Source organism: Nematolebias whitei, chromosome 21 (genome assembly GCF_014905685.2).
Source record: "Nematolebias whitei isolate Nwh7 chromosome 21, NemWhi1, whole genome shotgun sequence".
NCBI classification, from domain to species: domain Eukaryota; kingdom Metazoa; phylum Chordata; class Actinopteri; order Cyprinodontiformes; family Rivulidae; genus Nematolebias; species Nematolebias whitei.
Genome location: NC_056518.1, coordinates 16210847 through 16225840, shown reverse-complemented (window position 1 = coordinate 16225840; position 14994 = coordinate 16210847).

Here is a 14994-nt window from a genome sequence, read left to right as displayed (position 1 = left end):
CAAACACCTTTTGTTTTTGTTCGAGGACGCTGGTCTGATCTTGAATCACCACACGGAAACGTTTGCACCAAAAAAGAGAGACGAAGCAGAATTGAATTCATTCCCGGGTGTACAAAATTTGACTTGACATTGACTTTAGTACTTCTTATGTGTTGTTTTTTTCTTTCTTTCATACTCTTTGCATGGAAATATCTTGAATATTAATCACAGCACAGATTATTTGTATGTTTTCAGATGAACTTATGTAACATAAGAAAATATTTAATTGTAATAAATAATATATGAGTTTGAACCTTGGTTTTCTGTCCTTTTTGTCCGTGGGGTTAAAAATATTGGGTTTACAACTGCACTGATAAATTTTGTCCACATGGTGGCTCAGAGGGCGTTGAGCATTTTTAAAGAATAATCGGAGTTAACCATAATATGTGCAATAATGATAAAAAGTGGGAGTTATGAATACATTTAGACAAATATGCTCACTGTAAATAATAAAATATAACTTTTTTTTTTTTACGTGTACAAATATGATGACTCCCATATTAATGAAATTGTAAAAAGGTTTCTGAATGTTATAAGATGCTTGAGGAGCAGACACAAGAGCCCTAAATGGCTTTAAATCAAACAAATTCATCTTCAATATGGGACTTATGCAAGGATGTGTTTTATCTCCTCTATTATACAAATTCTGTTTCATGCAATAGTGAAGGAATGACTTTTTTTTTATGTCATGGTTCTGGTGGTGCACCTGACTGGACCTGATGCTCTGTCCCGCTGTCAGCAGACAGTCCACGGTCTCCTCCTGATGTTCTCTCAACTCGTTGGAATGTTTCAAAAACAAAAGAAATGTGCTGTGGGGATGGATCCAAAACACCAGAACCTTTGTTTCATCCAGGACCAACAGGTGGAGCCGGCGGACTCTTTATGTACTTTGGCACAGAGGTAGACACAAGTATTTCTCACAGCACACTCACTTCACAAGAAGGTCCAACATCTGGACCTGCTGAGGAAACTAAAGAGCTTTCCTGTCGGCGGGAGCACTCTGACCTTGGTTTATGCTACGGTTCATCCTGATTCAACTTCATTAATGTAAAACAGCAAAATTACATCGAATAATTAAACGAGTGCAACAACTGGCTCACCTCAGTGCCCCCCTGTCAGACTTCTACAGCCACTCGGTGATCAAGAAAGCCACCCTGATCACCGAGGACCCCTCACATCCACTACACAGCTGCTTCCAGATGTTTCCATCAAACAGGGTTCATTTCCACAAAGACACCTCTGTGAGACGTTGCGTGTGCATGTTGTGTCTCTGGAGCGTGCAAATGGTTCAGTTGTGGACAAATTCTATCTAGTTTTTTTTTAATCCCCCGTGTAAAATTTTGAAACTTCGGGAAGTTTTAGTGGTTTTCTTTGAAATTGCTTCTTTTCTTTGTCTCGTGTGCGTGGTTTTAATCTTGGCACCAGACGTGTGAGCAAATTAAATACATTTAAATCCAGTTTGAACGCTGAGAGATTAAATGAGGTTGTTTTATTGTTTTACACCTGAAAGAGTGATTGAATCATCTGAAATGAATCTGAGGGTTTTTCTTTGTTTGTTTGTTTATTTGTTTGTTTCATTTTGGTTGCTCCTTTCTTCAGGGGTTGACACAGCGAACTAACTCATGAAGATTTGGTGATTGTTTTTACGCCGGATGCCCTTCCTGATGCAACCACAGACACGGAGCTACCACAGCCCTCTGTGTGGAGCAGAGAGCTGCCAACAAGGACACCCGAGGGAGCAGATGGTGGGGGTTAAGAGCCTTGCTCAAGGGCCCAGAGTGGGGCAAATGGTGGAGGCAGGTGTGTGTGCTTCACCTTTCACACCTACATTTTGACATCTGAAATACAGAGAGGAAATAAATACATTTATATTGCATTTATTTTGGTCTTTATGCGCTAAAACTCTCATTTGATTAAATAATAATTGAGTTTCATTAACTAAACTGAGGTAGCTAAGGGTTGAATTTCACTGGAAATTAACAAAACATTTTCATAAAACTTTGAAAGAAAATTCATTTATATGTTTAAATAAAGTAATACACTAATGCAGAGTACAAAATCCTAATATCTTGAATGCTGCTTTATTTAAAAAAAAAAAAACCCAAACTGATCAAAAAGCAAAGACGGGGAAATAGAAGGAATTAAAAAGAGCCAACGGTTGGTTCACTAACAGCGCCTCCATCGGTTGTTCAAGCACGACTGATAAATGGGACTCGTTTGATTTTTTTAATGCATCTGGGCTCCATCGCGTGCAAACATCTGCAGAATCTCTTGAAGCAGGTCAGTAATATTTTCTCTTCTCATCTGGCTGTGGTGCCTCCAAGGTTCTCTGAGCAACAAAAAAGACACAGAGACAAGTAGAACGAGAACAATAACAAACATCAGCATGATGTGGGTCATCCACAGTCTGAAAGGTCTACATCAGGGCTCTGAAAGCTCCACCTGCAGCCACGCTGCACTTTTGTATTGAGGCTGTCCATAATTAAATATTTGTTATTAACTATTTCAGCACAATCAATGTCGACATCAGGATTGAGATAAAGACGACAGAACCTAAAAAACATTTTAAAAAGGCTCTATATTGTTTTTAGGATACCAAACGATAGTGGCATAAGTAGATGAGGCCGTTGCTTCAGTGTTTCTGAAAAGCTCCATTTCTGTTGTCTACACCAGAATGGATCGGAAACGAAGTTTCCAAAAATCTCTACTTTGGAAAATGTTCTGTAAAACTTAAATGTTTTTGTTCTTGAACATGTCTGGATCAGTCTGAAGTAAGGCACCAGAGTCCTCCCACCTTGTCGGCAGACACCCAGATGCTGCAGGACTCTCAGGGTTGTGCACATGACCTGATGGTGTTCAGAACATCTGGAAGGCAAGATGAAAGGCAAAGATCTGAAATAAAGGCTCCGGTAAAACTATAATGGACAAATGGTCAAAGACTCAAAAGCAAGAGACATGACAAACACATTTACTTTAATTTTGTGTTATATTTGTCTTTTAACTTCTTGAAATCATCTAAAAAAAGCGGCCTACAACAACCTCTCTCTTCTCCGGCAGCACCATGAACCAGAGTGGAGACTTCATGGTGAGGAACCCAACATATAAAAACCTTATGGAAGCATAATTAAGTCAGGTTTTATTGTCATTCGCATCACATGTGATACATGAGGTGGAACAAAACTGTGTACTCAGAGTCCCAGTTACATCCAACAATATCAAACATGTAAAGTGTAAAAAGAAACAGTAAATAAGGATCTAAGATATACACTAGACACAAATATTGCAAAGCAATGCGCCAAACAACAGCAGCCCGAACATGAGTCTGTGTGAGCAGATGAGTACGAATGAATACAGCAGCATGAGATCAGCAGCATGAGATCAGCAGCACATACAGTATCAGCAATCTAAGTGGCATTACAGTGATTTATGAAGCTGTTCCTCAGTCTAGTGGTTCACTTAACGGTCTGCAACCTCCTTCCTGAGGGGAGCGGGGCAAAAAGTGTTTGTGCTGGGTGAGTGGGGTCCTTCATGATGCAGGTGGCTCTCTTCCTGCATCTGGAGGTGTAGATGTTTGTGATGGTGGGGAGGCTGACAACTCCAACAGTCTTCTGTGCAGCCTTCACCACTAAAATACAAAAAAATAAATTTAAAAAATACATAAAAAGTTATGCAGTAAAAATTGAAACAGTAAAAGGAGTATCAAATAAATAACAATAATAAAATCAACATCTCACATGGTGTCAAAAAAAAAGACTGATATAAGCCCAAGATTTTAATTTGGTCCGTTTGATAGTATTTTATTATATGCTGCCCTCTTGTGGCTATAAGCTCACACTGCAGTTGACTTTTTTTTGTAGTGGAGAAGTCAGAAAGTTTTTAAAGTTTTTTTTTTTTATGTGCATTTTGTCTGGATTCAGATTCTTGCTCTGGTACTTAGTTTCCTGTACTTTTACCACCCATCATTAGCCCAGTTAGTCATTAACAAACAAACAGAAATAACTTCCCAGCAGCAGAGATCACCTGAATATTAGGTTTATTGTATTCTCATTAAATCCAAAAAATCTTTGATAGTGTCACTGAACGATTTGCAGGAGGTTTGATGATTTTTGCAGACCTGAATTAAAGCAATACGGTTCCAGTGTTTATTCCCTTGCACACACTGGTGAAATATTAGCGCACAATGGTTCATTGATTTGTCAGATTTTGACTAAAACCTGATGGTTACACCATCATTCATTCAAAACCCTGCTGAAAAACTGAGGCTTAAAGAAATACAAATCATAAGTGACAAGTCCGCCTTCAGAAAGGGAATGAAAAAAATAATCAATGTTCATTGAAACGGAAATTTGTAGAATAAATCAAATAAAATAAACTACAAACTCCTGAGGTTTTGCTGCCACTGTGTCTGTCTTTGTGCTGGTGTTGTGTAGATGTGATCACACACACAAAGTGAAACTACACGCGAACAAACAAACAAAAACCACAGGTGACGGTTAGGCCTAATCCAGCTTGTCAACTGCTGTGATTTCTCTGCTCCACCCTGAGATGGACTGAGGACAGAGGTGTTGCTGGTTCGACTGGTCTGTGGGCTTCTTGACTTTACACATAAATGCAGCTCGAGCAGCGCTTTCACACTCCTCCACAGTCCAAACATGATTTTTAGGCCAAACTGATCAAATTAGATCAAATAACTTACACTGGTAATTAAATGTTAACACTTATTTACTCTTTAGTATTTTGTCACTTACAAATCTTCAAGCTGACTTCACTGGATGAAGCTCCAACTTTGTCAACATGAACTGCAGATTAAGCAATCTGTTGGTCTCGAACCCTCTGTGATGGTTCTTGGGGAGTTAATAAATGCTTCTAAATACAGTTTATAAAAACAAGTCTTCTGGATTGTAAGTATTTGTAATAAAAGTAGGAAAATGTGGTTCTGCAATGCGAAAAATCAAAGTTATATTAACAACTTGAAGTTTTTGTCTGCTTTTTTTAATAGTTGTCTTGAAGTCTTGCTTCCAGACTGACAGCTCGTGTTTTCTGGATCTAATCAGGTTGTGTTGTGATTTTAGGCTATTAAGTCATCGGTAAAGTGCCACAAGATGAACTTTTATCTTTTTGCCCTGCGTCTAGGAATCTCATCACAGTCGTCGTCGGGTCTCAGGCCCCTCGGGCTCATCGACTTGGCCTCCGTTCAAGTGAAACTCCCTCTCCTGCTCTCTGTCTGGGCTTGACTTCTCTTGGCTGCCTTGTCGTTTGCCTGCAAACCTTTTCTGGAGCTCATAAGAACATGAGAAAAGTCTTCTCGGCTTGCTCGCGCAGAGGAAATCACAGTGGAATCAGCTTCCCTATAAAAAAAACGACATTTCCAGCTGATTTCTCAGACATGATCAATCAGAGCACTTATGTGTTCTCAGTCAGTAAGAGTAGATTCGCAGTAAACGGCAGGTAACGGTTGGCTTGAAAACAACAGAAACTCCTGCGTGTGCATACATGCCAGGAGAGCTCCTGCTCGCTGTATCACCGCAGAGAAATCAAATATGAGATTGTGAGTTACGGATGTGTGAAGAATTTAAATAAATGATCAATTTCACATGCAAACTTGTTTTTTCCCCGTCAAAGTTCAACATCTTTGATTATCGCCCATCGCTGAAAGGAGAAAGGTTGGCAGTAATGTTTTTGTATCTGTGAATGCACGTGTTTGTTGAGTTAGCAAAACATCTCTTGAATGAAATTCTCAGAAATCAATCATTGGATGTGCATCGACAACTTATTGACATTTAGAGTCAGCCCAATTCAAGATGGCTGCCACAGCCAACTTGTTTTGGAAAACCCAGAACGGCTTGGACTCATTCAATCTTACAGATGTTGGTCAATGATTTGGTGTCTGTTAGCAAAATATATCATAAAGCAGATTTTAATGTGATATGCTGTAAGTCATCATTGGATGTGCATCTGATTAACATTTGGAGTCAACCCAATTCAAGATGGCCACCACAGCTAACCAAACATATTAAACACACAAATGGCTGCAACTCAGTCAGTTTTACATCTATTCAGATAGAGTCTAGTGTGGTAGTAGCTGAGAGTCATTCGCAGAATGAGCAAGCACAACACAATGTCCTACACATTTGCTTAAGACTTTGGCATAAACTGTTGGGGTTGAATCTGTTTGTTAGCAAAACATCACATGAACCACTGGACAGATTTTAACGCAAGTGAAAAACGAATAAGGGGACATAGATCTGTAACTTTTGGAGTCAACCCATATCCAAATGGCTGTGGCTATTACATGAGATTTGCATGGTTTGACAATAATTAATATGACTAAAGAAATTGCATTCCCTGCGAAAATGCAGTGTGAATCCTTATTGCTGAAGAACTTGCTGAGAAACAGATGAAATTATCTAAAAACATGCTGAAATGTAGCTGAAATATGCCCAAGTTAGCAGACGAAAGCAGAAAGAACACACATTTTCTAAATTAGGTTTAAATAAGCATAAATTAGTACAAAAATTAGCTAAAAAAAATCTTAAATTTGCAACAAATTGCTGAAAAGTAGCTGGAAAAAGCTTAAATTACCAGAAGGAAGAGGAAGGAGCTGAAATAAACAAAAAAAAGTTAAGTGGAATTAGCTGAAAAAGTTACATTTAGCACAAAACAGCTAAATAGTAGCTGAAATTAGAAAGTGCTGAAACTAGCAGAAATAAGCTGAAAGGAGCATAACAAGCTGAAATTAGCAGAGAAGTTAATTATGCTGAAAGCAGCAGAGATTACCATGAAAAACTTGAATTTATCTGAAAACAGCTAAAATTAGCTAAAAAGCTACCTGAATAGGTAGAACAAGCTTAAATTAGCATAGGAACGCAGAAAGAACACGTTTGCCCAATTTTATTTTTTTTAATTTGGAAGCAGCTGAAATTAACTGAAAGCTGAAAAATAGGTTTACATTTGCACAAGGAATATAGGAATTTTTTTTTTTTTCAAATTCAGAATCCCAGAGAGCAGACAGCATTCAACCAGAATTTATTAAAAACATTAAAATAAATTAAAATCCACTGTAGTTATAAAGCAATAGGGAACAAAATTAAATTAAAGAGTTTTCAGCTGAACTCTCTCAGTTCTGATGACACTTTGACAAAAGTTGCAACACCTCAGACTGAGACTTGCATCATTTTCCTTCAACTTCAGCATTTCTACATGTACAGATGATTGCTCCAAGATTATTTGTCCAGGAGAGGGTTTTTTGAGTCGATTTAACAATCGAGACACAAAACTAAATCTTCAACTCGGTCAAAAGAAAAAGTCGAAGCAAGATGACTGAGAAAATTGTCTAAAGAAGAGTTTGCTTTTGTTTCCTGCTTCCTCCTAAAGGCGCCTTTCAGGTTTGATCAGGATGGATTCCTCACTGCTGAGTCTCTTCGAGCGACTCTGTGGGCGAGTCCAAATACGTGCTCAGGTACAGGAAGGTGACATGAATTTTGTGTCACGCTGATTAGTTAAAAAAAAAAAATCAGGTAAATAAACAAAACGGCTTCTCAAATGTGCAATATGATGCTGAAACTGATATAAAAAAAAAGACCATTAACAAACAGCCATATTATTATTAGAGTTTAATGAGCTTCAATTACATGACAAGACAAAAAAGACCGCTGGACATCTTAGCTCTACTGTTTGTTTGTCATCACTTAGAGCTACAGGGATCAACAGAGACATGACTTTTCATTAATTTATTTAGAGCATTGCACAGAAACATGAGGTTTTTCTGTTCTCTCCTATTAAAGACGAATAACTTGCAGTTCTAGCTTTACAAAGGGCTTTCTTATATGTTAGCTAACTACCCCTCCAGTTTAAATAAAATTCCTCCTTGTTAATGGAGCATCATCGTCTTTCCAACTTTCTAAACACCTGTACTCACCTTTTAATTAAACCAAGCAGCCTGTGATTGATCACTTTCTTTATCAGAGGAGCAAATTCATCAAGTGATGTTTGCATTGCTGTTGTAGAATTATCAACATTTTAATTAAAGTTGATGCTCTTTGTTGCATTACTTTGCAAGATGGAGGAAAACAATAATAGAAGGATATATTTAAATTTGGTTGCAGCATTCGCTGATAAACATCAGTCAGGCAATGTAAACGCTAAGGGCTTAAAAATAATCAGACCGAACCGGTATTGTGAGGATATATCATCAAGTACTTACTCCATGCTGTATAACTGAACAAGATCAATAGTATGATGAAGATGAGTAGGTCTGTGGCTATTTAAATATTATGTATAATATTTAATATTAAAACCAACTGACTGCTAAATTTTAAAGTCTATGTTTAATATATCATCTTCAACAGCTGCATGAATATAAAAATCATCCATTATTATGGCTTTATTCAATAATAGGTAGAAAGTCTTAGAAAAACTGAGAATAAGGACCTGGTGGATGATAAATAATGAATAAAAGTGTTTTTTTTTTTTTCTTCTGATTTCCAATTTGGATGAGAAAGACTGAGAATGACTCAAAAAAAAAACTTATAACTAATAATTGGTTTAGATAGTTAGCAGGTGCAGATTCATTCATACTGACAACATACTCATGTTCGACAAGCTAGCCACAACAGGTTCGATATTGACTGTTCCTAATCTTTCTATGCAATCACATTCAAAAGCTCTAAACTCTCCCTTTCAGATGCTTCTGTAAATGTGCATTGAAGTTTCTGCCTTTAAGGACATCATCTTTCAAGAGTGATGAGCTGTGATTGCTGCAGAGTTAAAATCAGTTCAGACTGAAAAAAAAAACACACAAAAAAACTGGACTGGGCAGAATGAGAGCCTAAACCAGGTGACAAGTTGCAGAGCTTGTTTGAGCGTCTCTCACGCCTTCGTCAACAATAACCGCCTTCATTTGCTGAAGTCAACCAAGCAGTCCCATCCATAATTGTCTTCCGTCTCATTTAGCCCTCATGTGACGTGCGTCAGCGCACACACTGCGGTCTTTATGTTTCTGAAAGTACCTGTAAGTCACAAGACTGCGGTAAGTGCAGTGTCACAGATGTCCATTGAACAAAAGGAGGTCGCTGGCTGCTTGAGTGGATGTTGTAAAGTAGAGATAAGGAGAAATTTGTCTGGACAAAACAGCAGGAAAGAGACAAAACGCTGCACTGATCGCAACGGTCAATGCAGAGATTTAATGGACGTCGATTCTGATCACTATCTCACAGCAGCAGAAGTTGATTTACATAATCCCATCATATTTTTCTTCAAATTAGTGCAGAGCCTGATAGTTAAAAAAAAAAAAAAAAAGTTTTGCGTCTGAACATACTGGAGAAAAAATAAGAAAATGACCCCAAATGATACCTAGGGGGGTATTTTTCTCTCATTTCTTCTGGTAAATCTGAGGATGACATCTTCACAGTAGCACTGCTTTGTTTATTAAATATGTCTCTGAGTGTAAGTGCAGATGACAAAAATTTCCCATGGCCGTGAGTCTTTAAATAGCATTCTGAAATGCCCACGATTGCTGGAATGCCAGTTATTCTGTTTATCGACATTCCTCGGAAAACCTGCCGACACGGCTGCCTGTAAAGGCCTCGGACTTCTGGTTGATGGTAAAGTTTAAACATGCAGCTGCCAAACTATCAACAGAGTGAATGTCTGATGGTGGATGCAGGAATAAAATGAAAGATTAGTAAGGTGGCCATGTTTAAATGATTATTACATTTTGTGGATCCATAGCCAGCAAGCTTTACAAGCAGTGACTAACTGAGGATGTAGAGTGATTCTCTGCAGACTTTAGTTTGTGAAGTTGATCAAATGTTGCTACGGTAAAACACGGAGGAGGCAGCTTCATGGTGTGTGATTTTGTTTCTCAGCAGCAAATGAATGAAACGTACAGCAGGCTGATCAAAGACTAGACAGATAGTTTAGCTTTTGGAATAAGAATAATAAAAATACATGATGGAGGGTTTCAGGACAGAAGTAAAAGAGTTTGAGTAGTTTTTGAAGAGATAAATTTATATTTGCATACTTTCTGCACGGCTACACACTTAAGAAAAATATGTTATATGTTATGTTATATGTTATGTTAATATATGTTATGGGGAGTGGTGGCGCAGAGGTTAGAGAAGGTGGGCCTGTGATCGGAAGATCGCCAGTTCACGCCCTGGTACCGACAACATCAAAAATTTGGGTGGGGTAGGTGAAACACCCACACCTGCCTCCACCCTCATTCGCCCCACTCTGGGCCCCTGAGCAAGGCCCTTAACCCCCACCATCTGCTCCCTAAAACAGGTCTCTCTTGAAAATGAGTTATCGTGGCTCAATGAGACTACCTGTATAAATAAAGGGTAATTGAAAAAAAAAAAAAAAAAAGTTCAGCTAAAATGTGAATTTATTTTTGTCTTCAAAGAGGCCGAGGAGTCAATCTGGAGAAAGATCATTAAGAAATTTTACTCATCTTCAGTCTTTCTGAGGCATGCTGTAATTCAATTCAATGCATCGACTACACGGGTCCAAAGACAAGCTGTCTAAGATCAAAGCCCACCTGGACCCTGCATGCAATCATTGTAAACAACCTCCAGCTGCACTGACCTGTCCCAAACTGCAGAATTTTTGGCAATCTATTTTTGAGAGCTTCTCTGGAATATGTGGCAAAACCCATCACCACTCATCTCACCTGGATTATTCATCAGGAGACTCATCTCACTGTTCGAGGTGGTCCCTGTGGATGCGTCCTTCAGCAAATGCGAGAAAGATGTGATTGCTTTTGGCTCTCTCCTGGCCAGAAGACTGGTTTTGTGCAATCAGAAGGACCCACACACCCACAAAGATTTTGGGACACATGTCAGTCTTTAATGTTGTATGTGGAAAACTTGTCACTGCCTGTGTAATTCATTTTAATTCATTTATGTGCGACTGATACGCTATGGGATGTTTTTTTTCATTTGTTTTATGTTCTTTGTGTCTTGTATGTTCAAAATGAAAAACTAATAAAAAAGACTGATTATAAAACTATGATGAGGAGGGAAGCAATCTGTTGTTGTTTTGGAGTCTCATACTGCCTGCTTAAAGATATTTTTCCCTTTTAATGTTTTCACCAAACTGTTTATAATGATGTAAATCTACTACACTTCTACTACTAAAATCTCTACAATTTGGCACAGTTTTATTTCTTGAGCCCCTCACACACCCAAGTGAGATCTAATTAAGATCAATGACTCTTTTAAAATCAGTTGAACTGTTGTACTGTTAGTTATTAGTAAAAATATATACAGTATTAATGACAATGAAACATTTGGTTTTAACTTTGCAAAGTCGAACTGTAATTTGCCTCTGATTTTGTCTGCAAGACAAAGTTACAAAAATGGACAGTAAAGTCCTGGATGTCTTCCTCTGTGCTCTAAAAACTTGTAAAAACTGAATTTTCTGATGCGTGAAGACCAAAATGAGAGAAGGAGTGTCTTTTTGTTGTTGTTTTGTGCCTAATTCAGAGAAGCAGATAGTAATCTTGTAATTGCTGAGCCTCTATGTCAGCGAGGCAACAATGGACAAAAAGGAGCTGCACTTTCTGGCCTGTAGGCTCTCCTGCAGGGTTGGGCAAAAGTCTGTGCAACACACAAGAATGAGCAAACTGAGGATCAATAGAATTACAAAATAAAATAAGATTTAAAAAATCACAATCTATTTTGGCCATACAGCACCTCTGGAAAAAACTAATGCAAATTTAACCAAACTTTTTGAGTAAATTTACTTAAAAAAAAACAACAACTAATTTTCCCAAGTGTAATTCTTAACCAGGTTTTAAATAATTTCCATTGATTGCATTTTCTTTTAGTCCAATAAACAGAGTGGTGCATAAACAGTTTTAGTTTCCAATCAACTCATTTCTGTTAAAGAAGACACGTTTCTTTTTGTTCAAAATCCTTGGACGTTATCTTGTTTGTAAAATGTATTTTGAGCTCATTTCTTGAGAAGCTGAAGCTTCAGATGTCATGAAACTGATCGAGAATCAAACCCAGCGGATCTTATCTTCTTTGGATGTCGATGTCCTTAAAGTTTTCTCTCCTTTTTAATACACACGTCCTGAAACTAATAACTGCAAATCTTGCTGTGTTCACGCTTCTCAGATCAGCCATAACAATATGACTATTCAACTTGTTCTTTTGCTAAAACTCATCATTCAGCTAGATACGGTGTTTGTTGTTTATCACCAAAACATAATCACTTTACTTTATGACAGAACCTTTTGTTACTGGTGGCAAATCTTTCTGATGAATCCAGAAACCATCACTCAGTCTTAATAAATTACGTTTCAAGTTTTTATCTCTACAAGTTTTTATTCAACCTTTTGGACACGTTTAATGAAGCCATTGAATTAAATGTGTTTTATTAAGCTCCACAGCTAAATTATTTTTATTGTCCAAGAGTTATGTTTTAACCCACTAAAGCTGATGACTTTAAATAAGTAATCTTTAGAGTAAAGTGACTCTAGCTGAGCTGATCCAGCAGTCAGACTTGTGTTGTAATGCTACATATGAGCCCATAAACCCTGGTTTTATAGATACTTTTATTTAAAGCATACATTTTTCTTCTTCTTCCGGCTGCTCCCTGCTTCAGGGGTCACCACAACCAACTAAAAACTTGGCAATCACTTTGACGCTGGATGTTCTTCCTGATGCAACCACAGACCACCGAGCTACCACAGCCCTCTGTGTGGAGCAGGGACCTGCTGTTTGGGGTGACCGGGGATGAGGATGGTGGAGGTTGGAGCCTTGCTCGGGGGCCCATGGGTGGGTGAGGGTGGAGGCAAGTGTGGGTGTTTCACTTTTCCCACCCACGCTTTGGTGTTGTCTGTCTGGGGAGTTGAACCAGTGACCTTCCAATCACAGGCCCACCTTTTCTGGCCTCTATGCCACCACTCCCCCCATTAAATGCATACATAAAGGAAATATTCAAAGATATATTCAAATTTTAATGATACTGTTGCGAGTATAAACTCAAAATAAATCAGGTGAGCTTGGAAAAACAAACTAGAAAAGTATTGACGGGGTTAAATTTAAAATTGTGTTAAGTTTAAGTTATTTATTTAATTTTTAATAATGTTCTGCTGTTAACAGAAAAGCAAAACGCAGTGAGAATCACAAACAAAGCATTTGGCCCTCCTCTTGTCAAAGTGAGTGGTTTGTAGTTGAATTGGAAGGAGATGACGTCTGAGGATGGATTTATTCCAGTCTGAGGTGAAAGGTTACCACATTTACAACGGGAGTTCACTGAATGAGATAAAATGTTTTTTTCTGAGAACATTTACATCAGTAGTGACTTAAAAACATAACTTTTTTTTGCAATTTCTCCTTTTTAAAACTCACCAATATGCAGTCTAATAAATAATCAACCAGGTAAGTTTAATATTTATGAACTAAGCTTTTATATTCCAGATATAAACTCTATCACAACAAATACTGCGAACAAGATGGCAGCTTTGACCGCATGCTCAGTTACATTTACCGCTCAGAGCTAAAACAACAACAGTGTTTTAACGTAAAACGCACAAACACGAGCCCCAGAACCCCATCAGACCTGGAGATCCGATGACCCAATCCCCTCTGTGTGTGAGAGTATATGTGCAGACATGTAGGAGTAGAAACCGAGCCGCAGCATGCGGGTCGACACGGCCCTCAGTGCTCGTGACTGTTTTTACTGTCATCAGTGAGAAACAGCGTGACACCATCAAACCCCCGACCTCAGCAAAAAACTCTGCCGAGCATCCAAACCGTGGAGCCGTTGGAGATCAGACTCCACATCCCGCTGCTGTACGAACAGAGCCATCAATTAATCCAGCAGCAAAGTTGCAACAACTGTAACATCTGTCAGCTTACACCTGTTTTAAGCCTCCACATGTGTGATGCCAGTAAACGTTAGAGGGACCAGCAACATGATAAAGATCTTAAAACACACCTCGGGTTTATTGTTCTTGTCGGCTTGTTTAGCCAACAAAAGCAAGCTTCGACACGAGATCCCAGATGCAAACCGATGGTCCGGTGTCAGTCCCACAGACCTCAGAACAGTTACAGTCGCTGTGAGCACTGACAAGCGTGTACACGCCGAGCAGAGTGGGGGAGGATTTGCATCTCATTTCCATCCTGGTTTCATACCTGGATCAAGGCGGGACGATGCTAACTGCCTTCTAGGATGTGGGAGGTAACGGGTGAAGGATGGTGGGGAGAAAAGGGAGATCATTCATAAAGGTGGCGAAAAGCATCCTGAACAATTCATCAGAGTTAAACTAAATGGTGCACAAAACCTCCTCCAAGGAACATAAAGCATCTACAAAACCATTAAAAATCATCAAATATGATACAAAAACGCACAAAAAATTGATATAAAACAACATGGGACAAAAATACCAGAGATAAATCCATCCAAATAAGTTTGGTTATAAGATTATCATAAATTTTGGAACCCATCCCAAATATGGCTTCTTATTGTGTTGTGTTTATGTCAGTCAGGAATTCTCAGCTCTGTTTAGGACATTTGTGATTCCTTTTACATGTCTCTCTGTACCAGGGCCTGTTCCAGTTCAAAACTCCCCAAAACAATGATATGACATACAGTGAATGGGCTGTACTTATATAGCACCTTTCTATCTTATGAAGACACTCAAAGCGCTTTCCACTACAATCTGTGCCCTCATTTACTCATTCACACAGACTCTACTAGATCTCTACAACGCTAATTGAACAAATCATTCTAAAGAGACTAATCAGAGGCAACGAGGGGTTCAGTGTCTTGCCCAGGAACACTTTGGCATGTGACTGTTGGTGGATTCAAACCCCCAACTCTTGCATTGGAGGACGACTGCTCTAACCACTCAGCCACAGCCGCCCCCAGTGGTGCTTGTAAGTTCGTGAACTCTTTATAATTTTCTATATTTCTGCATAAATATGACCTAAAACATCATCAGAT